The sequence below is a fragment of the Agelaius phoeniceus genome, chromosome 20 (assembly GCF_051311805.1).
Source record: "Agelaius phoeniceus isolate bAgePho1 chromosome 20, bAgePho1.hap1, whole genome shotgun sequence".
NCBI lineage: Eukaryota > Metazoa > Chordata > Aves > Passeriformes > Icteridae > Agelaius > Agelaius phoeniceus.
The window spans coordinates 280,657-306,932 of record NC_135284.1 but is presented as its reverse complement, the minus strand read 5'-3'; the positions used below and the strand labels follow the sequence as shown (position 1 = coordinate 306,932).

Genomic DNA, 26,276 nt, shown 5'->3' with positions numbered 1-26,276 from the left:
ATACCTCTGATGTGCATCCAGGTGAGATCAAACTGCTGCTGAAAAGGTTCTTTGTGGCCTGCTCCTCCACACACTGCTGCAAACCCCTTTTACCCACCAAACTCTTTTCCAGCACCTGTAACACATCATGGGCAAACTGCTTAATCACCACAGCAGGGACTCACCCAGCCCTGGCAGTGGTGGCACACAGACCCCAGTCACCTGAACAGCCCTCACAGCTACAGAGGAAGCACCATCAGGAGGTGAGGGAAAGAAAATTTACCTTGTAATTGCTAACAAGCCCCATATTTCCTTTCTAGCACATAAACAAGGGAATTTGGCTCTCTCGCTGCATTAATGCCACTTGTGAAAACTAACTTGGGAGGCTGGATGTTTTTTCCAGGCTAAGGAGATGTTCCAATTACCACTAAATTGCCAGCACTTGGAACAACACTGCATATTAATTCAAAGCAAGAGAATGTTCATTGAATTACCCAGAAGAGTAAACAGCTTTTTGTGGGCTGTGTAAATAATCCCAGGATAACGAAGAAATTGGGAAAAGAGATTTTAAAAACGAATTTGCCTGGGCAGAGAAAAAAAATTCCAAAGGAAGTGAGTAAAAGAAAGGGTTATCAGTGAAATGGTTATTGTGGTTGTTACAAGCTGGGTCACGTATTTGTGACTGGAAGGAGCAGCCCCAGCCTGCCCATCACACCCGCACTGCACAGAGACCTTCCAGGGACAGGAGCACATGAGCAGCCCAACCCCTGCCCCACAGCCCCTGTGGCTCCTCAGGCTCCCCACGGCAGGAGAAACAAGGACCAAATGCTGTGGGAGCAGGAAGGGGATTCAGGGGTTGCTGTTCCTCCCACCTGAACCAAACTCCGATGCCTCTCCAGCTCAGTGTCCACCCAGCCACCACCAACGAACAAAGGTTTAATCAGTACACCTGGCTTCAGGGGGTTTTCCACCATTTTTTTTTCCAACTCAGCTCCCTCATCACTGAGCTAATGCACTAATGGACACTCACCATTACCTAACTTCCGACCTAATGGGCACAGCAAATAAGTGAAAGGCTCATAAAATCAAATTTACTGAGCATCATTCCTTTTGCTGTCCATTAACTGAAACTATTTATCAGGTTAAGCAGATCCAGGGTATGGAGCTATATCCATCTTGTATTAATGCTGTTACGTGGACATTTCAGGATCCCAGGTTCTCCAGCAATTGCAGGGAAGTGTTGTGAGGCCAAGCTCTCGCTCCTGGCAGTGATTTCAGCAGTTTGAGGGGTGCACCAGCCCTGTGAGATGGGTGGGGTTTTTTTCTTAAGGCATCAAGGAGCTCCAGTCAACTGGCGGCTGCAACATCCCCAGAACAGGAAAGTGCTGTTAACCTTGATGACAGTGTCTGGTTTGGAAATACCAAAACTACAGACAGATTAGACGAACTTTAAAAATATTTAAAGGGTTTTCCCTTGCTAAGTTACTTTTTTCCTTCCTAAACTCTCAAGGCCCCAGTAAAGCCAGTCAATATGCCATTACAATCATTTGGGGACCAGTAAAGCTTTGAAAAATAGCATATGCACTGTGGATATAAGGAAACCATCTGAACCACAGAAAGCCTTGAAGATACCTTTGAAATGCATTTTTATTTCTCAATAATTTCTTGAGAACCATTAAAAGAAATGAAAACTCTGCACCCTGGACACACACAGGGTGGTAAAGCACTGTGAGGGGAAAAAAAATATTACTCAGTACTTTGGAAAGGATCTCAGGAGTGTCCCCCAAGCACTGTTTTGCTAGCAGAGGAGACAGCTGCAGCTCTCCTGTTCCCAAGTCTGTAACCCCATCGCCACCCCAGAGCCTCACCCTGCACCTTTGGGGTGCTGCTGGTCCCTGCTGCCACCACAAAGCTCAAGCACCTGCTTGGGGTGGTGGTTTCCTGCTTGAAATCGGGTTTGGTCCCCAGAAATCCAGTCCTTCCTTTCTCCTACTAACCATCCATTTGACTATTTTCTAAAACAAAACAGCAGCTTCATTGCATCCAAGTAATGACATTTCAGGCTTGAAAGCCATGCTATGCACACAATTCAATGAATCAAACAGCCTCTAATGTCCCCTGACCTACTTCTCAGATCCTTCATTGTATCTGTTTAAGACAAAACCCTTGCCAGGATTAAAGCATTCATGGCATATGTCCAAAGGACAGAAAAGGCCATGCTGCAACCACAAACCAAAGAAACTGCTCATGGCAGTTTCTGTGTTATGTTTTACCTTCAGGACAGGAAAAAACTTATTTAAACTGTGAATTATCACACCTGTGGGAAGAGCTGGAGCCTCTCGTTGCAGAGTGGTGCCTCCCGAGCCAAACCCAGCCTCTGAATGGACCTTTCTTCCTGTAAGGTGAGAACAAGACATCGACAGAAATTAGGATCTGTTTTTCCTCTTAAAATACCTTGATTTTCTTCAGTATTTATGCTATAAATGGGAATTAAGTGGTAAAGGATTTGAAGCCATTAAACACTGAAATTCCTGGTTTTCCATTTTCTCAGCTGTGGGTTAATTTGGTCTCCAGGACGGGTGGCACTATGCAGTGCAGTACCAAATGCATTTGGAACATTTCTCAAGCACTCCCAGCTGGCAGGAGAGTGAGCTTGGTTCTGAAGGCCACAGTGGTACCAGCTGTGAGCAGGACCCAGACCCTGGAGAAGTGACAGGGATGCACAGTCAGTCTCCCCTGTGAGACACTGTCAGCAATGGGAACGAATTCTGAGTGGGACTCCCCCTTTTCTGTGAGTCCCCCTCTGTGCCCTAAGAGTGTCAGAGGACAAACTGAAGCCAAGCCGGGTGTCCCAGTGAAATGAGGGCAGGGTGACGCTGTGACCTGAGCCATGGCAGTGCCCAGGGTGGTGCCCCAGCCCCAGCAGAGCTGGGCAGTGCCAGCCCAGCACACCGGCCCCAGAGCTGCCCAGGCTCCGTGTGGATCCCAGGCTGGCTGTGCTGCAGCTGGGCACCTGGGTCAATGACAGAGAAGTGAGGAGCAAGAGTACACTGTGAGCTGGTTTCAGCTAATTTAGCAGATGATGTCAGCTGTGCAGGCTCAGGCTATTTCCATTCCCCCCATTAACCTCAGCCCTGACAGATTGTGCTGCTGCACTTCAGGGACCATTCATCAATCCCCAACTCCCAGTGACACTGCTCCCACTTCACTGATGGTGACTGAAGAAAAATTCCATTGTTTCTGTAGGATCAGGCCTCCAGGAACCCATGGTGCTGCTGGAAAGGGGGATTCAGACACTGGTGCTTGGCCCTTTCAGTTGGGTCAGTACCTGAACCAATGCCTGCTGCGAGTGGACACCAGGCACTTGGGAAGGCCTCGTGCAGATGAGCTGAAAAACTGCTGTCTCAAGTCACCAGGGTCTGTGAGAACTTGACTATTTGTGTATCACTTTTTTTGTCAGAGATGGGCAACTCTAAGTCCTAGAGTTCTACTTAAAATCTTGCCACCTTCTTTCATACTGAATTTCTGTTCTAGCAGGAATAGGGCTTTCAGTCAGAACCCCCTGTACTGTCAGTGAAAGATTACATGAGATATGTGATGTGGCACAAATCTTTCTGATTTTTCAGAGGAAGTTTCATTATTTCAATTTTCTCACATTCTGGAGAGGGAAAAGAACTCCCATACAAGGAGTCGCCTGGAAGAGGGAAAATTTTGGTTACTTCAAAGGCTCTGTTTGAACAAAATATAATTTCACTTGAGCCTGACTTGTGGAAAATGTCAGAAAACTGAAACATTCAATTCTGAAAACACAAACAGGCACTCCTCCTTGAGCATCCTGGAATGAGGCTGGAATGCTGGCCCCTTCCCAAAGTGTTTTTTTCTTTCCAAGTTCTCCCTGGAATACACGTTTTGTTGGAACTCTGTGGCCTCCAACACCTGCAGTTACAATGATGCCATGGTTAAGGGCTGTGTTCCACAGGAAGTCAGCCCATCCAGATCTGGGCAAATCAGCCCTTATTACTTATTTATGAGAGTTAATTTCATGTGCTGGCATTTCACACGCCATATGGAGGAGCGGCTGCCCGAGCCAAGCTGCAGGCAGCTCTCAGCTGCCTTTTTTTTGTTGTTGTTTTAAATACCACTGCTCGTGACTGAAGCAAGGTTAATCACTGCTTTTACTAAGAAAAATTACTTCTTGAGAAACCCCAAATCCTCACCTCCCAGGCGTGATTATGCCACAGAGAGCTGGTGTGCCCCAGCCAGGGCTCCAGCTGCCTGGTGCCTCAGGATTCACAAACAGATTGGCTTGGCAGGTACAGTTAAAGATAATCAGATGTTGGGAATGTGCAGCCACGTCTATTAATTTTCACAAGCACCAGTTCCTCCTGGTATTTGCTCATCTGACGGTGACTGACAGGGGAACAGTCCAGGGTGATTTGCCATCACAGCCTGTGTGCTGCACACCCGGCAGCTCGGTCCTGCTGCTGTGTTCTGTGCCTCCACCATCACTGAGAAACCTTTCCTCACCAGTATCTTCTGTTAAATCTGGAGTCTTTGTCACTTTTGGGAAGCTTTTTGTAAGGGTATCAAGGCCCAGGTTTGACCAGAAAGTCTTATTGTGTAAACAAAACTAAACCTGTGCAGACTGGGGATTTGCATTGCTTCAGCTGCCCGATAAGCTGATCCCTGACATCCATCCAGACAAAAATATACATCCAAAAATATACAGCTATTTTCAGTATTAGCTCTTTTCAGATGAGGTATGTCTCCAAAGATGGTACTGAGATAGATTCACAGGAAGGTTGTGGCACTTTTGGTATTTGCAGTATGAGAATGACATTTATGATAAGAAAAATGGAAGACATGTGGAGCAGTAATGATGGCAATAACACTTCACTGGGGACAGAGAAATTATATAAGGAAATGAAAGCCAAAATGGAGGGATGGCAGGAAGGGGACCACGGCAGTTGGGAAGCAGAGGAGCAGCTTTTGTCTGGGGTGGGATGAGCAAGAGAACAGCCCTGGCTGTCTGGCACTAGTGGGACCTGAAGGAGCCCCGAGTGAGCCCCCACGGTCTGAGCACGTGGGTACAATAATCACAGCCACCTGGTTCCCCATGCATCCTTCCTCACCACAGCACCAATTCCCTCTCCTTTTCCCCACATAAATCTCTTTCCTCCTGGAGATTTCCATGGCTAGTGGATCCTACACAAACCTGTTTGTTTTCTTCATTTATGAGGCATCTTTGATCTATCTGAGAAATGCTACAAACACTGTAATAGAAAACTGTTCTCATTACAGTCTGAAATTAAAATTTACTAGAAGATGCACAAAGCAGAATAAACTTTCAATTAAAATCTAAACACTGTACTGAGAAAGAAAACTGGAGGGAGCTCCTAGGTTTCTTTGCATTGAAAATGCTCGAGATTTAATTTCCCTGTGACATCTCCTTGGAATTACACTGCTAATTGATCAAATTTTGTCTGTCTGTTATTTAAACTTTCAATAAAACTTAGATTAATGGAAGGTGTAATCCTCCCGGGCAGAACAAATATTCCCATTGTTCCTGCCAGGTATGGAATAGCAATGCCCCCACTAACATCTTCTGCATTCAGCCTGGGAACAAGAAGTTAATCATAAAAGTGTGGTGATTCCTTAATTGCTTCAATGAAATTTTCTCTGTGTGCCATTCTCCCCACCCCCAGTCTCTACAACTGCTGCTACCGATCTTTAAAACACACAGGCAGCATTTCCAGACTGACTTGCTTTGTTCCTGATGGAAATGAAACCCCAACTTGCTCTACTCATGGTCTCCAAGAAGGACAGAAGCACCTTCAAAGAAAAAAAGCCAGCAACAGCTTTGTGGAATCACAGTTAATGAGGCTGGAAAGACACTTAGGACCCCCAAGTGGAACTGTTCCCCCAGCACTGCCAAGGCCACCACTAAACCCTGTCCCTAAGAACCACACCCGCATGTCTCCCAAATCTATCCAAGAATGGGACTCCACCACTGTCCTGGGCAACCTGCTCAGGGCTGGACACCCTTTCCATGGAGAAATTTCCCCAGTATCCAGCCTAAACCTCTCCTGACACAGCTTGGGACTTTCCTCCTGTTCCTCGTGACCTTCTAGAGCAGATGCCCGCTGCAGTAAACATTACCTCCCATCTCTGGCACCACAGAGAACTAAGCCTGAGCAAGGAGGCAGGAGCATCCTACTCTCCTGGAATGCCCAAGGAACCTCTGTGCATCCCTACAGCTTCTGCACTGGCCAAGGGGGATCCCAAAATTCGTATCTGGCTGTGGGGACATTCCTGTTGAAGAGCCTCTTGGCCACACACCAGCTGGACCCCAACACTTGCTGAGCATCTGGCTTGCACAGGCATCCACAGGAGCTGCAGCTGTAAATGAGCCCTTTGTTAGCAGGGACCTCGACCTGCAGCTTTTGAAGATTTGGTGATTTTCCTACACAATGCACTTGCTGACACAATGTATTTTTGGATGCTTCTGGGGGTAAAACCATTTCTCTATTTCAAGCTGAGTTTGAATAAATTATAGAAAGCCTCTCCAAGATGCAGAATGCTTTCCAAATTGCTTATTTTAGTTTTCCATCTCAGTGAGGACTAAAATCTCTTGCATTTTTAGAGAAAGTGATCGACAGTCAAAATGCCACCTGTGGGCTGAAATGGTTCTTGCTCCAGAAAACTGGGATCAGTCTTGGACAAAGGACATGCTACACAGACATGACAACACCACATGGTTATAGATACTAATATTAACATACTGCAAAGAATTAGAGCCCATTTTTTACCATTTTTTTCCACTGTGAGAGCAATGTATCTGTGCCAAACTGATAATATCCACAGGAGGAGAAAATCATGCAGTATTTTTCCTTATTTCTGCCTTTCCAGCAAATTTACTCTCTGCCAGACTAAGACCTTTTGTGCTACATCTAATAAAAGTTGAAGAGGAGCACTAACAAGAGGGAGGAAGAATTCAGGAAGCAACACCTAGTTTGTATTCCTGCAGTGGTCCTGTTTGTTGTGAACTGCTAAATTAACTCCCATTAATTCATTGTGAAAACAAGCTGTAGAAAATAGCAAGGAACTTACAGTTTCTTCTGAATTAATGCTGCATGGTAGCACTTTATTTTAAGAATAATTAACGGTAACTCAGTGGTGGAAAAACCATCTTTTGATGCCTCTGAAGCACGTCAGGGTAGATGGTTATGATTGTACCTGTTGGGAGTCCTGCTTAAAATATAGTCAAATATTTTCATAGCTGTGATTCATCTTTTCATCCACCTAGGCCTGTGCTATATTTATTACATATACACTTTGAGAGGAGAAGAAGGAAAAATCTGGTGCACCTGAAAGAGGAATAAAAGGGTCCATTTCAGGCACTCTGCTCACACCAAGCCAGGTGCCACTGGGACATTACTGTGGACAAGAACTAGCAGGAGGGATGCTGACCCACAGGTCACTTGTAGGTCCTTGGATGTCCCTTGATGAAAGTGGCAGCCCTTGGAGCCTGAGACAGGATGCCTGGCCAGGGCTGTGCTGTGCTCCCTGCAGAGCTTTGATATTGCTCAGCTGAAACATGGCAAGGTCTTCTTTGCTGGGTTGAGATAGGGCCTGTGGTGGTGGTTGGCAGGAATCTGCAAAAATTATTGATCCAGGTGAGTGGCACACACCATCCTCATTAAACCATCAGTGGGGCTGGAAATGAAAAAGATTCATGTCTGCTGCAGGAGGCTTTCGGGGATCAATATGTTCCAACATATGTTTTAATACTTACTCAGTTCTCACACGTGTCTCATGGGATTTCTTTCTTTATTTTTTTTCCCCAAGGTTATGAAGCCAACTGTTTTTTATGTGCTCTGAGGCAGAGACCTGATTTTCATAATAAATCTCTTTCCTAGCAAGTGAAAAGCATGAAGCTGTGCTTCTTACCCAAACAGAGCATGATCAGATTACGCTGCGCACAGAGCCCCGGCTGCTCCCGCTGCGCCTTGCTGGAGCGCTCCGCACACCTTCGGGAGATTATTGTTCCAAAAGGGGCTGAACACAACTCCTGCTTGTTGCTGCTTCTGGAACATTTTCTTCTCTCTTTATCTCTCCTTTTCCCAGAGGATGCTGTGCTTTGATGTCTCTGTAACACAGGTCACACTGACACTGAGAGGTGAGTGGCTGTGCAGAACCATACTGGAAGTGGGAAAAGCTGTCCTCTGCAGCACTGGAGGAGGAGGGAGAGCAGCCCAGGGACGGGGATTTGATAGGAAAGAAAGGGAAAAGGGCACGAGACTGTTGAAGCATGTGGGAGATGCAGAGCAGCCTTGGTTGTGCTGGCCTAGGAGTACAAACCAGCTCACAGCTGCTCTGTAACTTGGCTTCTGAGGCTCATGTGCTTGGTAACTAACCCAGCTCCTCATCAAACTAATTAATTGAGAGAGCTCAAGGGGCCACTTGAAGCCAGTTCATGGCAGGATGCTGTGAACAGCCCCCTTGCTCACTGCAGAACACAGGACTGGGCTCTCCAAACGCAGTTCAGCTCTGGGCTGGTGGGGTGGGTGTGCTCAGAGCTGCACCAGGAGTGACCCCCGGCCCTCGTGGTGCTCTGAAGGTCCTGGGCTGCCCGAGGGGCTGAGATGCTCCGGCCTCCCCACTCCTGCTGGCTGGCCCGAGGCACGGTGGCCACTGCTCCAGCCCAGGTCACCAAGGCCACACAAATCCTCTACCTGAGGTGCCCTTGTCCTTCTCCTTCATTGCAGGGAGAAGTGATGAGCTGCTTCTGCAGCAAATGGGGTGATGAGCAAACCATGTGCGACACCTCCCACGTCTCTCGGTGCTGCAGTTTGCTCTGGGGTCCATCACTGCTGGGTGGGAAGGAAAGACAGGACACTTTCACACCCTGCTCTCATTAGCTGTGTGAGCGTGTGCTGCTCTTTTCTCCAGCACTTCTTTCCCCTCTCACAGCAAAACCATAGGACAGGAAAGGAACACTGCTGGATTCAAACCTGGGCCTTTATACAAGAAATCATTGCATTCCAAAAGTCCTATCCCAGGGGTTAAATAATAGGATAGAAACAATGTTTGCATGAAATCCAAAATCAACACAAGAAAGGAAGTCTTTGCAATTGCAGTACCCCACCCAAGGCAGCCCAGACTATCCCAGTATTGCACTGGAAATGCTATTTATTTGTATTCACACCACATATAACTGCCTTCAGTCAGATTTACAGGCCTGTCATTTTCTAAGTGTATAATGTATGGTAAATACAGGCCTCTGACAGCAGAGAAAGATACAAAAGCCAAAGGGCAGGAGGAAGCACATGCTACTCTGGTCCTGTTTCACATGCCAGGAGAAGGGATTTGGAAGAACCTTTGCTGTTCTCACTACAGCACATCCCTGCGCTGACACCCATGGTACCTGTGCCTGGACACCATGCTGTGGTGGGGATGACTTGAATTTGCATCTTCCAGCTCTCCTACACAGAGTGCAGAATTATCATTTGTAACCTAAAATTCCCACTGAAATCCTCCTTGGATAATCACTGCTGTGCCCTGTGCCCCTCTGCCCTCGCGAAGTCAGAGCTGTCACAGAGCCTGGGGCAGGTGGCAGCTCCCTGCTGAAGGAGAGTGTGCAGGGAAGCACGGAGAGCTGCTTTGGGGCTGGGCTGACTGCTTTGATTTCCCTCTGCAGCACAAAGTGCTTGTGAGAACCAAAACATCCAGCGGGTGCTGAAACCTCCCTCCCTTGGTGTGAGATTCAGAGCTGAGACACTGACAGGATGCAAGGCCAGCTCGGCCAGGCTCGCCCCAGGCACGGCTCTGCCCCAGCTGGGAGGGTCTGTGCAGCTCCCAGCCCGACCCCTCACACCAGTGCTGAGGATTCATCACCAATTCCTCATTGTCATCCTCAACAGGGGGACCATCCGGGGCCGTGCCCTCCTCTCGTTTGGACAGCAAGTGAGAACTGAATCTGACACGATGACACAATTCCATAGCTCACAGGCCCTGGGAACAGGGACTTCTTGTGGGCCATCCTGCCTGAGAGACCATTTAAAAATAATTAGAAGATGGAACCTTTTATGCGGCTTATGATGCTTTGATCAAGGTTTTTAATTAACCTATCTTGCTTTCAGCTACTGCAAGTTCATTTCACCCTCACTGACAACATCATACAGGGACTGACTATAACCCAGTGGAGACCGTGAGCCACAGGGCCCTGGCTGTGGAGCTCCTTTAACCCCCTGGCCACCAGTGGCTCCTGACAAGGTCCCTAAGGGACGTGGGGCTGCTCTGAGGGGGTGAGGTGGCTGGGAGCAGGTGGCAGCAGCAGGCTGTGCCAGATGCTGGCCAGGCACGGCCGCAGAGCCGGGCAGTGCATCCATCACCACTGCTGCCATGCCAAGGCCAGGCCATTCATCAACCAGTCAATTGGGAAGCAGCACGGGGGCATGGCCAGGACACGTCTCAGTGCTGCTGCCTTGGAAGGGAAGTGTCAGGCTGGAATTAGTCACCCGAGTCCCTACAGTCAGAGAGACATAGATCCTTCGCAAGGGTAATTTGCTCCATCAATCTGTGTGGAGACATTGAACCACTCACACAACGTTAAGTCAGTGGAGAGGGAGGTATAAATGTCACCTGACATTAATGCCGCTGCCTCTGCATGGCGAGGGAAGCTGCTCTGCATCAGCTCAGGGCAGATCTGCAGTGGCCGCGAGCTGGGGAAGGTGGAAGACAACCACAAGTCATGATGGTCCTGCCAACACCTGTCAGAAGGACCAGGGCAGGGAAGGAATTAAAGCTCTCCTGTCTTCCAGAGTCCTGCTTCCTCTACTAAAGCTGCCATCAGAATGAACTTGTGTTCAGACTGCTAAATGTGGGTATCTCCATTAAGCTGCCACGCTGAGCTCTGCCCCTCAGACTGCTCACAGGGTGGGGATTGCTGTATCTCACCAAGAAGCACCACGATGGCCCTGACCAGGAGATGTGCCTGACTCACGGCTCATCTCCCCCACAGAAATTGCCCTAAAGGTACTGACTGGTAGAAGCAGCAGCACTGTGTCTCCTGGTGCTTCCACCCAAGGTCACAATATGAACTTGATATTGAACAAGAGCCTAAAACAATTTTTGGCAAGTGAAGAGACTTACAGTGTGCTGTGCCAAGAGCTTTCCAAGAGGCATTGGAGCAGGCTGTGCTAACAAACCCTGTAGAGAGCCATTGCGTGGGGAAATGCTGAATCATTGCAGCATCCTCTGAACAGCCACTGAGCCTGGATAAATCCATTCTCAGCAACTTCTTTAAGAAGTGTTTCTGAGGAAACTGTTTTTAAACAAAATTGACATTTCTATTTCATACCATTATCTTAAGGAAAGGCTAATTAAGCCCAAGCTCTTGGAATAGAAAGATTTTCTGAGTCTGTTTCCAAAACTGTCATAAAAATTTGCATTTTCATGATGCTGTTGTTTTCTTAAAAAAAACCCTCTTCTACACCCTAGTCCCACTGCCCTGAGATATTCCTGCAGACAAGTGGCTTTGTCTGCTTTTTTTTTCCACCAGCTAGATTTGCCAGAAAAATCCCAGATGGGACTGAGACTCCTGCCCCACTGTATTTTCATAAAACCTGAGCCACATCTTAGTAACAGCAATTCTAAAGAAAGTAAAATGCTGGTGATGGGAAAGCACCTCAACTCCTTATTGAGGAAGGGAAAAAAGAGAATAGCAAAAGATTCAAAGAAAGAAAAAATTGTTTATAGCAGGAGCTTTCCTTAAAAACTTGAATACCTGTGGAAAATGTGAGAATGAAATAAGAAAAAGATTTATTGAGTCTCAAAGCCTCCAGTTAAAATTAAATGTGGTGAGAAAAGTGGCTTTCTCCTTTTAATTGTCTTTACCACAGTAACTGTGTGTCAGTCTCTTCTAAAAGCCTATTAATTCTGTAATTTAGTGCTAGCAAGAGCTGGGAGACAGTCAGAACCATCACCGCTCTTTTTTTCTTAATTCATTGACTAAATGTCATCAGGCATCAATACTGTGGGGGGGGGGCTTTCTCCTTCAAGGCTTTAAATACTAAAAATTTAAAACTTTTTATAGTTTACTGGATAAAAAAGTGCTGGCACATCAGTTAACAGAAGGGGTGCTATGACATTGTATGTTGGTGTGTTAATTGTGGCTAAAAATAACCTGACAGGTCCAAAGAGCTGTTGAGTGAACAATTTTCCAGGCAAGAGAGGGAATTAGCTTGTTTAACTGCTGCAGCTAGATGCAATGTGTGTGTTTAGCCATCGTTTTAAAGTTTATTCTGAAACTAGCTAGAGCTGGTAATAGAGCTATTAAGACAGAGACAGCCTGGTAGGTGGATTTCTTGACATTTGAGATTGTATAACAAGGTAACTGGCAAAAAAACCCCATTACCTCAGAGCCAGCAGCAAAACAGTGTCCATATTTGAGCTTTTAAAAATCAGGAGGAAAGATACTCAAAGAAATAAATAAATCAAGCCATGGGTCCAAGGGGAACAAGGGGACGTGCAGGGGCACCAGCATCCCCCGCGGGCACTGGGGAGCTGCTGGCACCCACAGCTATTTCTGAGTGGTCAGTTATCACAAATAAAACACTGGGTGCCCCCGGGTCACTTCTGGGGCTGAAGCAGCAACAGAACTGAAGAGTCACCTTGAACAAGGGCTGGCACTGGAAATGAGAGCTTCTGTTTGCTTATGGAGGAATGCTGAGGCTGGACCCCAATCTCACTCATCCATTCCAGCTCTTTGTGTATTATTTCATGTAAACCAGGATGCAATTTCCCTGCATCCCTCCTGCAATCCATAGGTAGAAGCCTATAGGAATGTTTTTCATTATTTGCTGTCTGTTTCTATTTCCCAGGCCTGCTGAAAACCACAGGAGGTTTCGTAACTGGCAAAATCTGAGATTTAGTTAACTCATCTGCTTATCTGAATGTCTTTCATACAGTGCCTCAGCCTGATTCACAACTAAACTTCCTTTTTTGTAACAATTTTCAGTGTAAGTGAAGTGTAATTTCGTACTCACCTGTTGTCAGGGTGCTGCAGTCCCATGGGCAGGACGGGGCCTCCTCCTGCTGAGCAGGACACAGGACACAGGGCATGCCAGGGCTGGGCACAGCCACTGCTCCAGCACTGCACTGGTGGCACCACACCCTGGCTGCCACCATGTGTCACTCTGTCCTCCGGTGCCAGCTAAGCGAGCAGACTATGTTAGCCTGTCTGGCAATTTATTCCCCACTGAATCTAATAGAGAAAAAAAAAAAAGTCCTTAGATTCAAGGTTTCAGAGTTCAGGACGGATTTTTTGCATATACTTTGTTCCTCACTTTAGAACCATCGGGTTTTTTTTTCTCCCAGGAACATAAACAACTGAATTTTAAACTAGACTCAGCAACTAACGTGACATTGTGAAGGACACACCAGCACTTATCATCTCTCTAGATGAGTTGGTAAGTATTTATAGAAACATTTCCTCCCTGGCACAGCTTTAACTAAGCGATGTATCTAATTTCCTCTGGAGAAATGTGTTGGAGAAATCAGTTAGATAAGTCTCATCATAAATAGTAATAAATAACTACTCTGGCATAGTTGCTTATTTAGTGAAGTTATTTGAATATCAATGGCTTTACAGGTACACTCACAGGGTAAAAATCCATGACAGTAAACCCCCAAAACTAAATCCAGGATTCTATGGTCTGAATTACAAGGCAAGATGTAGACGAGGTAACTGGAGATAAGAATATATGGAATGACCCAAACCTCCCCTTACACATGGAGAGCTGCTCCTCGGGAGCAGCACAGCCCAGATCACTCAGAGCAGGCTGAGGGGCACAGGGCGGGACAGAGCCGGGTCTGGCTGCGCAGGGACAAGCCCAGGATGAGCTGCTGGAGGAGGCAGCAGCCTCTGCTGAGAGCACAGGGGCTGCAGTGACACCGGGACAGGAGGGACCAGCCCCTGCGGGTGCTGGCCCTGGTGCTGCTCCCTGGTGTCAGGGTCCCCATCCCTATGGTGAGATGGAACTCCGTGGAACTCCCTGTCCTCTGCACACAGCAGTGATGCCTTTGGTTGCTTTGATGTTAGCAGCAGGAGACATCACAGCAGTGCTGAGATGCTTATTATCCCCTTGGGTTCTTTCCTTTTATTCGTCATGGGTTTCAGCCTGTTGTATAATATACATTTTTCAAGTTAAGCATCAAAACAATGAATACAAATGAGCGAGGAAGTGTTCACTTGCTGAAGGAGGAGAATTACTAAGAGCAACACTGTGCAGTATTATAATGCATTTCCACTACTACACCATTTGTATTAATGTATTAGAGACATCTACAAAGACAAATTGCAGCTTAGTTCAAAGGGAAGAACACTCAAATGCCTGTAAAACGCTGTAGGCAGCTCTCAGAGATGCTCTCCCTGAAACAACATTTGGATTTCAGATCTCTCCTGGCATCAAGGACAATATGCTTCCACTCCCTCTTCCCAGCCACACTGGCTTGTGGCAGCACGTGGGTGCCCATGGGCCCTAGGAGGGGGATGGCCACTGTCCCCGCTGTCCCCAGCCCAGGACAGTGCCTGGCTCCAGCCCTCGCTGAGCTGCATGCTCGGACACCGTGGGCAGAACTGACAGCACTGGCTTATCCAAGTGAAGACTTTGTTGCTGAATATAAAGTAGCATCAAAAGCTGCAGGAAGATCTCCCTGGAACCTTCTCTCCCCTTCAGCATCTGGAGGTTCTGAATTTCCCAGTGAGAATGGACAAACAGCCCCTCAGACCGTGGGACACACGACTCCCCCCTGTTCCACAGCCCTGCAGTGGCTCAGGAGCAAACGCATCGGTTTGGAAGTGCCATTTCTCACCAGCACCAGGGACCCTGCAGATAAAGAGCATAAACCCAGGCTGGAACGCGGAGGTCACTCAGTGCAATGAGATCTCTGGGTAGGATGAATCAGATGAGCCATTTTCAGGACATTAAGATTGTTTTCAAATCCAGTCAATTTTTATTTCATTTTGAATGAATTTGTGTACGTATTTTCTTTTGCCCTCTGCAAGCACAGTCATCCTTTCTGATCTCCTTCCATCTCTCCCTGGCATATGGTATTTTCATCTTGCTAACAGGATTACATTTACTCTGCCAGGCTATAGCAGGCACCCAGTTTCGCTCAGACTTCCAATGCTTCTCTACCAATGTGCTGCTATTAGCAAATGTCAGCCCTGGAGCAGGGAGGTGGGATAGAAAGAAAGAGTAAAACAAGAAAGAGGGGTGGGAGGAATTGAAAGAAAGGAGGAAGAGTGTTAATAGCAGCTGTTGGGAGCACAGAGTCGCTGGTGAGCTCCTGGGGCTGGAGCCCCTGGCACACTGTGCTGTGAGGGGCAGGGACAGGGGACTCTGTGCCACAGCCCTGTCCCATCCTGCTGGGCCCTCAAGGCTGGGCTGGGGCTGAGCATCACCCACAGCAGCCTCTGGAGAGCAGGGAGGGCCAGGGGGATCTGGGGGAGCTGGTCAGTGCTGCACATCCTGACACCGTGCTGGCTGTGAGCCACCAACCAAAGAAACTGTTTATTCTTCCTGGCTATCTCATGTTCATTAAAAAGCAGAAAACCAGCTTTGTTATTCCTTAGGTATCATCTTCCTCAGTGTTTGTGCCAGTTAAAAGGGACAGGAGAAATTCAGCCAATCTACAGGTGCATGTATCCAGGTTCTGTTTGCTGTGTGCCAGGGCTCCTCCTCAGCTGGGATCACCCCTCACTGCAGTTACCACTGTGGCCACCTGGAGATGCATCTCCTTTACATGCCCATCCCTTCCCTGTACATCTTGCAAGAAGAATTAATTAGTTCAGATGATAAAGCACCGTGGGGAAGGAGAATCAAGGTTAATAACATATATTAATAAAATATCAGCAAGGAAAAATGACTAGCTGTGTCCCAGCTAAGCCATCTCTGTGACCATAATCTGTCCCTGTCTTTGAAAGTGGTTATAGCTCAATAGATCAGGAGGGAAAAATAATGGAGATGAAATAACACTGCAAGATTTCAGCTCCACATGAATGCTCTGCTTGCTGCTCCAATGGCAACAACCTGATGTGCCAAGGAGCAAACTGGGTGGCTGGCAGCACTCTGGGAGTTGTTCCCAATATTTGCTCTGAGGGAGATTCCAGCCTGGTGCAATAGCACACACAAATGAGGGACAAGGACAAGGACCAGGTCCAGCCCTGGGCACAGTGATGTGCCCACCAGCCCTCAGTTCTAGGTTTAGGCTTGCACAGTGGAAATAGTCAGCTGCCAGAGAGCTGTGGTTGTCATGCTGCCTCAAAACATCACCCAAATTCTCTTTTTAGCTTGTTTAAATACATCACTTTATCATTCCCAGTAAGTTTCCCCTGAAGTGTTCCCATCAGCAGAGAAGCCATGGTATCACACCATTTATCTGAGGTTTCACCACCGCCCCAACTAATTACCTGTCCCCAAGCCATGAAGCAGCCAGAGAAGCAAGACAGGCACCTTCTGTGACAGGCAGGTGAGGAAAAACATTTTATCTTCCCTGCTGCCTCTCACTCTTGCCCGGGAGAAGATCTGAAGGGCAGGAACACCACCACCACCACCACCACAACAACAGGAAATGCAAAGTCTGTGGAGAGGCGTCTGCAAACAGCATTTGCCCATTAAATTGCACCATCAGAGGGGAAACTGAAATTCATCTCACCAAAGTAAGAGGAAAGCCTCAATCCAGAACTTCCTTTCTAGAGCCAGACCTCAGACCCCAGCTTCCAGCAGCTGGTAGGGGCACGGTTTGGATGCACTGCCAGCCTAAGGGGATTGATTTGGACATTATAGGAACAGCAGCTCCTCCCCACTGCAAGCAAAGCAGGAACCTGCTCTGTTCTCTAGCTGCTATTGATTTATAACACTTCAGAAACCTCTCACTATATAGTCTTTTAATGCTGAGCTGTGAAATGAAAAGACATTCACACACCATTAAAGGGAGGTTAATGTAAGATGAAAAAGAGAGTATTTGCATTTAATGAGTGAATTTGAAGAGCTCGGCTGGATTTCTTGCAGGCTGTCCCTAGAAAGCTGATTCCTGTATGGAGAAAAGTTTCTTCTTAAAAACAAGTGTGTTCCTCCCCTCTCCAATCCCAAAGCAAAGGACACTTTTTAAGTTTCATTCTGAAATACCTATGGTCTGGTTTCAGAATAAGAACGAATAGCTCCAGGGAGTCAGAGGGTGGGAAAGCACAAGGAACCTGGCAAGGAAATGACACACATGCAGCTGCTCGTGAGGTTTGTATGTTTCTTTTCCCAGTTTTCCATTTCTCTCAATTCCAGGTGCGGCAGCACAGCACCAATACATTGGCTATGCATAATTGAATAACAGTAGATCTTTCCTTTCCTGCTGCTCTTCCCCAGGAATGCTCCTGGAGCCGAGCCCAGCTGGCTCTGCGGGCCCTGCAGCCACAGCCCCAGCGAGCACAGGAGGGTCCTGGTGCCCCTACCCCAGCCCTGGCAGCTGCACCACCACCCAACACACACACACACTTCAGCCATCAACAGCTCCTGAGCAGCATGCAACAGCTGGGAGCTCCGATTCCTGCAGTGATCTGTGCTCCCATTCGTATCTTTTGATATCTGGAAGCAGAGAATTTCAGCGAAAAAGGGCTTTCCACTAAGATGACCATAAATCTCAATGTGTTTACAACAGAAGACTGACCAGAAGAGTTTATTAAATCTCTACGGGATTTGATGTATATCAAATGGTTACATAAAGTCAATACTTTGGAAAGAACTAGACAATAAATACCCTACAAGAGGCAATATTTCTATCACAGAGAAAGCAATCACATAAAGATTAGGAGACCAATTTCAATACTGAATGTCAGTCTGCTGTAAGAAGACATTTATTGTTTTTCTGAGTTATCACAGAAGAGCGAGATAAGCCATAACAATATTCTGAGCCCAGCTAATCATGCTATCAAAGTCAGAAATACTCTTTCACCTTTTAAAAATCACTTTTCTACTTCGCAAATAAAAGGAACAACTTCTTGAAGGTGCAAGGGGAGGGAGGGAAGGAGATTTATCATGGAAGGTGGTGAAAAATCTGGAACTGCTGCCCCCCAGCCATGAACACAATTCAAGGTCCCTCTGTGGGTGCAGCCCACCCCAGGGACCCAGATTCTGCTCCAGTTGCTACAACTGGTTCAAGGACCAAAGCATCACAAAGCTAGTCACAGTGGAGGGTCTGGGAACACTTTTTTAATGGATGAAATATGAAGAGCTATGACAAAATATCAACATTCTTCAGCATGCGAAAATGCCACTTGTTTAAATTCTCCAAAACAATCCCTACAAAGAGATTTTTCCTTTAACTGTTCAGATTAAAAGAAAGGAAAATCTCAACCAGTTTCATTTTAGCAGAAGCCAAAGCATAGATGTCACTGGGGAACAGTATTAACCCTCTGATATTCAAGGGCAACTGCTTGTTTCACTCCCATTCCCCGTCTCCCCAGTGCGAGGTCCTGCCTCCCCAGGCAGCGTTCTGCTCCCAGGGCTGCTGGCCCTGTGCCACAGCCCTGCCCAAAGCAGCTCCTGCACCCCCAGCGCTGCGCTCAGGGGGATGCTGAGCATTGCAGCTTTGAGCTGCAGCTCTGCCCACTGAGGGCACACCCCACTGGAGCAGTGCAGGTGCACTGTCCTGCCTCCCAACACTCTGGGAAGGATGTCAAACCAAGGACTAGAGGTACTGGGATACCCTGGGAGCGTGGGTTATTCAAGCCATAGAAGCTAACATGGAAACTGCCAGTAGCTCCAACCATGCTGGTGGGATGAGTTTGAGAGTTTGGGTTTGTCTGGCTGAAGCAAAAATTTCAAATTTGAATAACAGAACAGGAGCTTAAGAAGGAATGTCATTTCTGCACAGCACGTTTCCCCGCCAGTGGGGAGCACAGCGAGCACACCAAGATAAACCCTCTGCAGCAGAGATTAGCTGACAGCCTAAGTGAGCACAGCTATTAATAATGACCCGGTCCAGAAGGGAATCATCAATTATCCTTATCATCCTCAGCTTGTACTTCTGGAAAGATGAATCCAGCAGATTGGTGTGTACAGGGAAGAAAGGAAATGACACGGAGCTGTTGCACATTGTTATCGAGAACTGAAACGCAGTGAGATGGAGGTAATTATCAGCAATTTCAACACAACTGTACCAGATGCATCAATGCTCTAACATTGAGCATCAGTGGGTAGGAGATACAGGAGGTACCACACACGATTTTTTGTCCAAATCAACCTTTTTATCTCTTACAGGATCCACACAGCAGTGCTCAGAGGCCTGAAAATTCATTTGAAAAGAGCAGTAAGTTAATTCTGCAGAGGTTATTCCTTCACTAAGCCCTGCACTTTTCCCTTGCCCCAGAAAGAATAGTGAGTGGCTTTCTGAGAAGTTACTCTCGCAGTCTAATCAAGCCTGTTCTCTCTAATTGAAGTTAATCACAGGAAACAGGTTAGAGGATGGTCCTGGTGAGCGATGCCTGTTCAAGGGGTCCAGTGATGTCACCTGGCACAAGCACTGAGGGGTCTGGCACTGGTTTTATTTCACCTGTTTACCTAAAGAACTGCTCTGATCTGTTTCTAATAGAACAATAATCTGCACTCTTCTGGGGCTGGAAAAGCTGAGTTTCTGAGGGAATTTGACAGCATCTTTACTAGTTTATGGCAGAAAAGAAAAGGCACTTAAGGGGATTTTGTTTGTCACTTGAAAATTAGCCTAGAGGAAAAAGAATCTTCAATTCAAATTTAATTAAAAACTGATGAACCAAAAGCTTTGTAGTGGCTCTGTGAAGTCCCATTCTTACAAGAACATGGCCCTGATAAGAAGAAAATAAACACAACAGATTTAAAGCAAAAACCCAAACAGAAATGGGCCAAACTGTAATCCAGTGGCACCAGACTGTTGCCAGAACAGAAATTGTCCCACTGCACTAAACAGGGGCTTTAAGGGAACTGCTGAGCTGCTTCTGTACCATTGGCAACATCCCATTAAACTTACTGTCACTATTTCATCCATCCCTTTTGGTCAAGACCTCCTGCCCCCGTGGGGAGGGGTCATGTCCTGAGGTGCACATATCCCTCTGCACTGTCACACAGCACTGAGCCGGGGTAATTGCACAGAGCTGAGGTCAGCTTTGTTCCCTAAAACATTAGAGCATGTTCATAAACAGCTAATAAACCCACAGATGAGTGATGACTTGGCACAGGAGGAGGAGAGGTCAGTGGTGCTCAGCTGCTCCAGTCTGCTCCAGAAAGGGAAAGCAGAAGTCCCCAGGGTGGTTTTGGGGATGTCACTGGTGTTACTGGAGCTGCTGTGGGAAGGGTTGAGCAGGGCACCACACTCATGACCCGTGCACTCACACAGCCCTTAGAGGGATGCACATGGATGTGACCCACAGCAGCAAATCTCTGAGGCCAGAGTGCATGGCTTCACTTTACCAGCTGGACCAATTTAATTAACTATGGGAACATTAATTATTGGCTATTGCTGTTTTTATTTCAGAAAAACCAACTGGCATTTCACCAGGTCAATATAATGCAAAATAGCCACTAACCCCAGCCTGAGCTCAGGCCCCAGATGCTTTAGATTGATGGTAATTTCTCTGCAGCTCTTACTGGCAAAGAACAATTTTTAAAATGGTCCTAAATACCAGACCAGCCAGAGGAATGAAATTTCCTCAGATACTTAAGACCTCCTGTTTATCACCCTCTGTAGCATGTGATATACATGGTTGTACATTTTCTGTCACCAGTGATTTATGAACAAAACACATTGTTCAAATAAGCTTAATACATAAAGACCTGAAGCATTCTGTGACATGGTCTTGAGGCAGCAATTGCCTCCCCTACCTCTGGGCCTCCTGCTCCTTTCTGAAAGACTAGAGGGGCTGCAGGACACCAGTGGCCAGCAGCCATCTGTGCCACCATCGCTGGCACTGGGCTACTCAGGACAGGGAGGAATTTCAGCCCACTCTGCCTGTGGTGCTGCCAGGAAGTCATGTCTCTGTTACAAATGCAGGCAAAACACTACCCTGACTCCATAGAGGGTTTAGGCACAACAATGCATTAGAATGAAAAGAATGATGAGAGTAATTCCATGTTTCTTTGTGATTCTGGTATTATGGTTTAAAACTCTTGGCCTGGCTTGAACAGCTTCTAAGTTGCACTAAAAATTCTTCCAGAGAGAAAGGAAAAGTCAAAAGAAAACTGTGGTATTGAAAGTAGGGGGAGGATGGAGCTTGGGTGGCTCCTGTGCTGCTTTTCCTGCTGATGGCCTCCACGGCTCACACAGACCAGGAACAGCTGCAGTGTCACACAACATCACCTGCAGCCCCCACGCTCCACCTCTGCCTTCCCTTCCCATCCTGAGGCTGCAGAGACCCACGTGGGGCTTGCAGAGGATCCAGCCAGCTCTCACCACCTCCTGCCCACCCCTCCCACTAATGGACACAGCACAGCCATTTCCCTGAACTCCTGCATTTTTCTTTCCATGATTATCTTCTTTAAAAAGGCACGAATTGAAAATGAGATGCAGAGCCAGCGGGCTCTTTTGAGCTATGGTTATTAGCTGTGTGGAGGATGAAAGTGGTACGACTCCCCAGATAAATATATAGTTCATTAAAAGTGTTCAGGATCACTCTATTCTGCTGATCAAAAGCCTAAATCACACAGTTAGCAACATTAAGGAGCTGTGTTATGATTTGAGTTATATCTGGATAAACCCACAGGAGGGCTGAGGGAAGCCCAGCAGCGCTGGGGCCCGGGCTCACTGCGGCTCTGCTCCCAGCACAGCAGCCCAAGGCAGGATTTCATCCTGTTTTCAACAGCTTAAACCACTCTGGCTGCTGGGGAGCAGCAGACTGCACACATGAGTAGGTGCTTTCTTCCTCAAACCACAGCTGTCAGGTTCCTCTCGGGTTTTAACTGGGCAACAAACCCAACAAGCACTGCCCAACTTCAGAGGTATTTTTAAAACTGCACCAGAGCTCTGCTTTCCTTAGTGTCCCTGTGGAATGCCATGAGTTTGGGGAATGGGCACATCCTTGTGTCCTGAGCTTCCAACTCGTACAGTGTGTTCAGGCTAAGGAATGTGTGGGTCTGGAAGGTGCAGGGAGGTTGCAGACTGGCTCTGTAGTCATGGGACAATGATGTACTTAATGCCACAGTTCTGGGCTTACTGCAGCCAGAGATACGAAACACTGATTCTGGAGAACAACTGCACACTGATTTACTCAGAGCTACCAACACTCAGCAAAGGGGGTTGTCCCATCCCTTTTGTGCAACTACTTCTTTTATTAAGCACACAGCTTAATACAAACCCAGAAACCCACAAATCCTCTGCATGACCAGGCTCTGGCTCTCTTGGGCAGAGACCTCTGCAAAGTCCAGCCTGACCTCCTAAGTCTTGGCTCAAAACCTGCCACTCTCTGATTTCCAATCATTTCAAATTTGGCTCAATAAAAGCTATCTGAGACTGAGGACATGAATACTGATGACAAATTTTGCATCCAAATGATATCTCAATCAGTCATTTTTAAAGAGAGCACAAGTCTCTTGTTCAGCTTCAGGCTTTGTCAAGGACACCACAGAGTCCAGGGGAGCTGCTCCTTAGGAGGTGGTGAAGGAGTGCTGGGTCTCAGCACCTGTAGCAGCTCCTGTCCCACTCCTCTGCCACCTGAAGAACTCACCATTGTGCCCACCCTGCTCAAACAGGGCTTGCTCCTCTTTCCTGGCTGCCCTCACAGCCCAAGCCCAATGCTTTGACAACTGGATATTCTTGCTTACCCTACCGCTCCTCCCATGGCAGCAGGACAGCTCACAGCTGAAGGAATCCCTGAATTTCAGTGAGGAGCAATTAAACAACAGGCACGCTAATCTACAGCAGGAGAGCACCAGTTTGAGACTGCTGTTCCCCCCTTCCCTCTCTGGGAGTTCTTGGCCAGTCACTGATAAATTAAACTCGGCACCTCCTTTGACTAAGATGGATGGCAAACTTAAGTGATATCCACTAAGCAAATGGCTGATTTGTGTATTCTTCCATTCAGGATTAGGCTAATAAGATGTTCATTTATGGATCTATTACTCAGTCATTTAACTGCTTAAAAGAAGAGGACCGGGCAAATTTCACTATCCAGGAATTGATTTCCACCTTTTTAGGCCAAATTTTAGTGGAGGGTTTTCAAACATAATTTAGTGGGACATATCAAAACATCATTAAGATGACAGAGTATTTTAAAATACATTAGAAAAACTTGGGGTGCTTGAAGCCTCCAGGTTTAAGGCAGCCCTGCTCCTCCCCACCCGCCTTTTTTTGTTGTTCCTGGAAGGGCACACAATCAGGGTATTTTAGACTGAGAGGTGGAAAGGGGCTTCCAATGACCCTTTGGGGAGCCCCGAGCTACAGCAGCCTGGTGCAGGGCTGTCCCCAGGCAGAGCAGGTCTCTGCAGGGCTGCTCCCAACTGCTGCATGCGGCAGCCTGTAACTGCAGTGTCCCCCCGGTGACACAGCTGCACCTGCTCCAGCCCTGGAGAGCACACAGTCACATCAGGCTGTCCCAGCAGCACCAGCATCTGCCTCCCTATTGCCTGTCATCAGCAGCAGGGAGGAGGTTTGTACATCCCCGCTCACACCGCTGGGACAGTGCTCAGCTCAGCGCCCATCGTGGGCAGGAGCGCTGTCTACTCTGCTCCTCCACTCAGAGACTTATGGGGACAACAGCAAAATCCACAGCAGATTTTTCAAAATGAAGATTTGCAGTCACTAATCATCCACACCCAGTCCATGGAGGCTTTGTGTCCGGATAAACAAACAGCACTCTGGCATCTGTGCAGCCGGCCGCTGGGCTGGCATTAATTCAGGCACGGGGAAAGGCTTTCTGCTTGAATTAAAATAAAAATCGTCAGCTGACTGGTTCTGCTTAATTAAACCAGGAAATAACTAAAGACACTGGTGTTTAAGCTGCTGTCATTAGGATTCAGGATGAGCAGGCTTTCCTGCACAAGCAGCTCTGCACTGCTCTCTCCTCCCCAGCCCCATGCCTGTGTTCCTAACTCACAGCCGAGGTGCTCGCCCACTGGCCAGGGCTGGGCTTTATGGCTTTAGCCAGTGCTGCTGCAAGCTGACAGAATCCTCCTCGCTGAGCCCTTCGGGGCACCAGAGACCGAGCTGTAACGCTCTCCACACCGGTCACTCGGGGAACAGCTCATTACCCAGGATTTTGATAACACTGCTGAGCGTTGGAGACAGGAACACAATTATCTTCCAGCCCGGATTTCCCAGCGCTCTCGTCCTCTTGCCTCACTGAAGCACAAGCTCTAATGGAGCACTCTGCTCTGTGAGATCACTGGTGCCTTCACAGAGACAGAGAACAGGAGGGGACCCAAGAATTCTTAATTTATACTTCATCTACTGGGTCTTGGTTAATTTAACAGGTCCTTAAATTCATACAACAAATTATCCCTCCAGAAATCAGAGCTGGTGCCAGGATGTAACTGTTTCATTTAATACACCCACCAACACCATGAAAACCCATCTACGTGTGTGCTGTCGAGCACTCCACATGGACAGAAATTCTCATGCACATCAGTGCTCTGTCCCTCTCTGTGATGTGTCTTTTCATGCAGACCGTTAAGAAGAAAATACAAATGTTTTGTCCAGAAACCCACTTTCAGCTGGTGGCATGCTTTGTCTCCTGCCTGCTAAGGATAGCAGGGGTGATGGGGCTTAGCACAGGGCCAGAGGCACGGAGCAGAGGGCGATGCTCCGGCTCCCCACGGGGAGGAGAGCTGTGGGCAGCCACTGGAGCAAGGACTCACAGTGCCCTGTTCTCCTGCTCAGCTTCCCTCATCAGGGCCCCTACAGACCCCTACAGTCCCCACGGGGCACAGTGAGCCCCTCTGTGGAGCCCAGCAGCGCCAGGGCACGGCCACTCCTGGCCCAGAGCACAGGTCACAGAGAGGAGCACAAGCACCCACAGAACACCCCGTGCAGGCAGTCTGTCTGTCCACCACCAGCCCTCTGTGCCCTGACACTGGCTTTCAGTGGCAGCACTCCCTCCCCAAAACAGCCCAGGGAAAAACCCTTGCCGGGCTGGTTTCTCTGTGGATTCCACACTCTTTCAGAATCCAGGGCAGAGCACTGGGCTGTGACATTCATCTGTCTCTTTTGCATAATGCATTCAGAAGTGGATCCATTTTTTATTGCAGAATAATATGTCTGGTTTATATATTGGCATCTTTGTGATGTACTGACATTTTGTGCACATTCACTGCTCACCCCAGGGACAGCTGGTAACCGAGTAACACTGTGGCCCTGTTTCACAGCACCAATTATGATCTTTCCCAGGTACTACTTGCTTCATTATCTGAGTGAAGAGTTTTATCTTACCTACCAGGCAAACCTTCCAAATTCACAGCTGGGTAGATATAACCTTGAATATTTATCTCAGCCATAATGGCAGCTAATATTCCTCTTAACTGCTGCTCTTAAACAGTTTCATCCTATCATTGTTAATCACATTAAAAGGTATTGGATATATAATTTCCTTTAATTATGTGAAAATATTGGTTGCTTCCTTTCTTTGGAGCGTTATGCACAGAGCAGCAGTGATTAATGCCAGGAGTTTCAAAAGGCAGTCACTGAAAGCTCCTAATTGTTGATTTATGCTCTAATTGGAAGACACCTGTTTTTTCCCTTCCTTTTGATCTTTACTTTCTGTTTGAGTCCAAAATTATTCCGCATGTGTCATCATTACATTAATCGATACAAGTTTTGTCCTTCACAAATCTGCCTAATTGCTTCTCTTATTTAGACAGTCATTTGCTAACGAACACCGTCACCCACTAACACCAACAGAAGGATTTACTGGGAACATTGAGCAGATTTAAAAGGGGAAAGATATCATTGTTAGGGGCAGTGAGCTTTTGGGACAAGACTTCAGAGAGCCAGCAGGGAAAGGGAAAACCAAGCAGTTCAAAAATAAGTAATTTGGCTTACAAAGCAAGATTTTCTACTCACCCATGTACACAAACATGGGTTTGGGTTTTCTATGATTCCTGAGTTATTTTTTTGGAGGCCGCAAATGACACTGAGCCTTCTGTGATAGTGTAATAGGAAGTGCCTAAAATGACAAATTAGGAGGAAGAGTGTTTGTGACAGTGATAAAGGGAAAGTTTAAGGCTTGTATTTAGATAAATTGGCTGGAAAATTTGATCCACACAGTCTTTCAAATACGA

The 26,276-nt window shown here is 47.2% G+C and overlaps 1 long non-coding RNA gene across 7 annotated transcripts in view; it reads right to left on the bottom strand.

Annotated features, from left to right (window-relative positions):
- Positions 1-26,276, bottom strand: part of LOC129129306 (uncharacterized) — a 45,054-nt gene that overhangs the window by 3,341 nt on the left and 15,437 nt on the right. Inside the window, exons 3-8 of one of the 7 annotated variants that reach the window (XR_013184837.1) lie at positions 13,029-13,246; positions 8,715-8,852; positions 7,930-8,128; positions 2,297-2,374; positions 1,174-1,337; positions 5-115 (exon numbers count right to left, since the gene is read on the bottom strand). This is a non-coding gene — a long non-coding RNA (uncharacterized LOC129129306). Of the gene's footprint in view, positions 1-4; positions 116-1,173; positions 1,387-2,296; positions 2,375-7,929; positions 8,129-8,714; positions 8,853-13,028; positions 13,247-26,276 lie in introns of all 7 variants that reach the window. The other 6 variants (XR_013184839.1, XR_013184835.1, XR_013184836.1 and 3 more) reach the window with 6 other exon arrangements.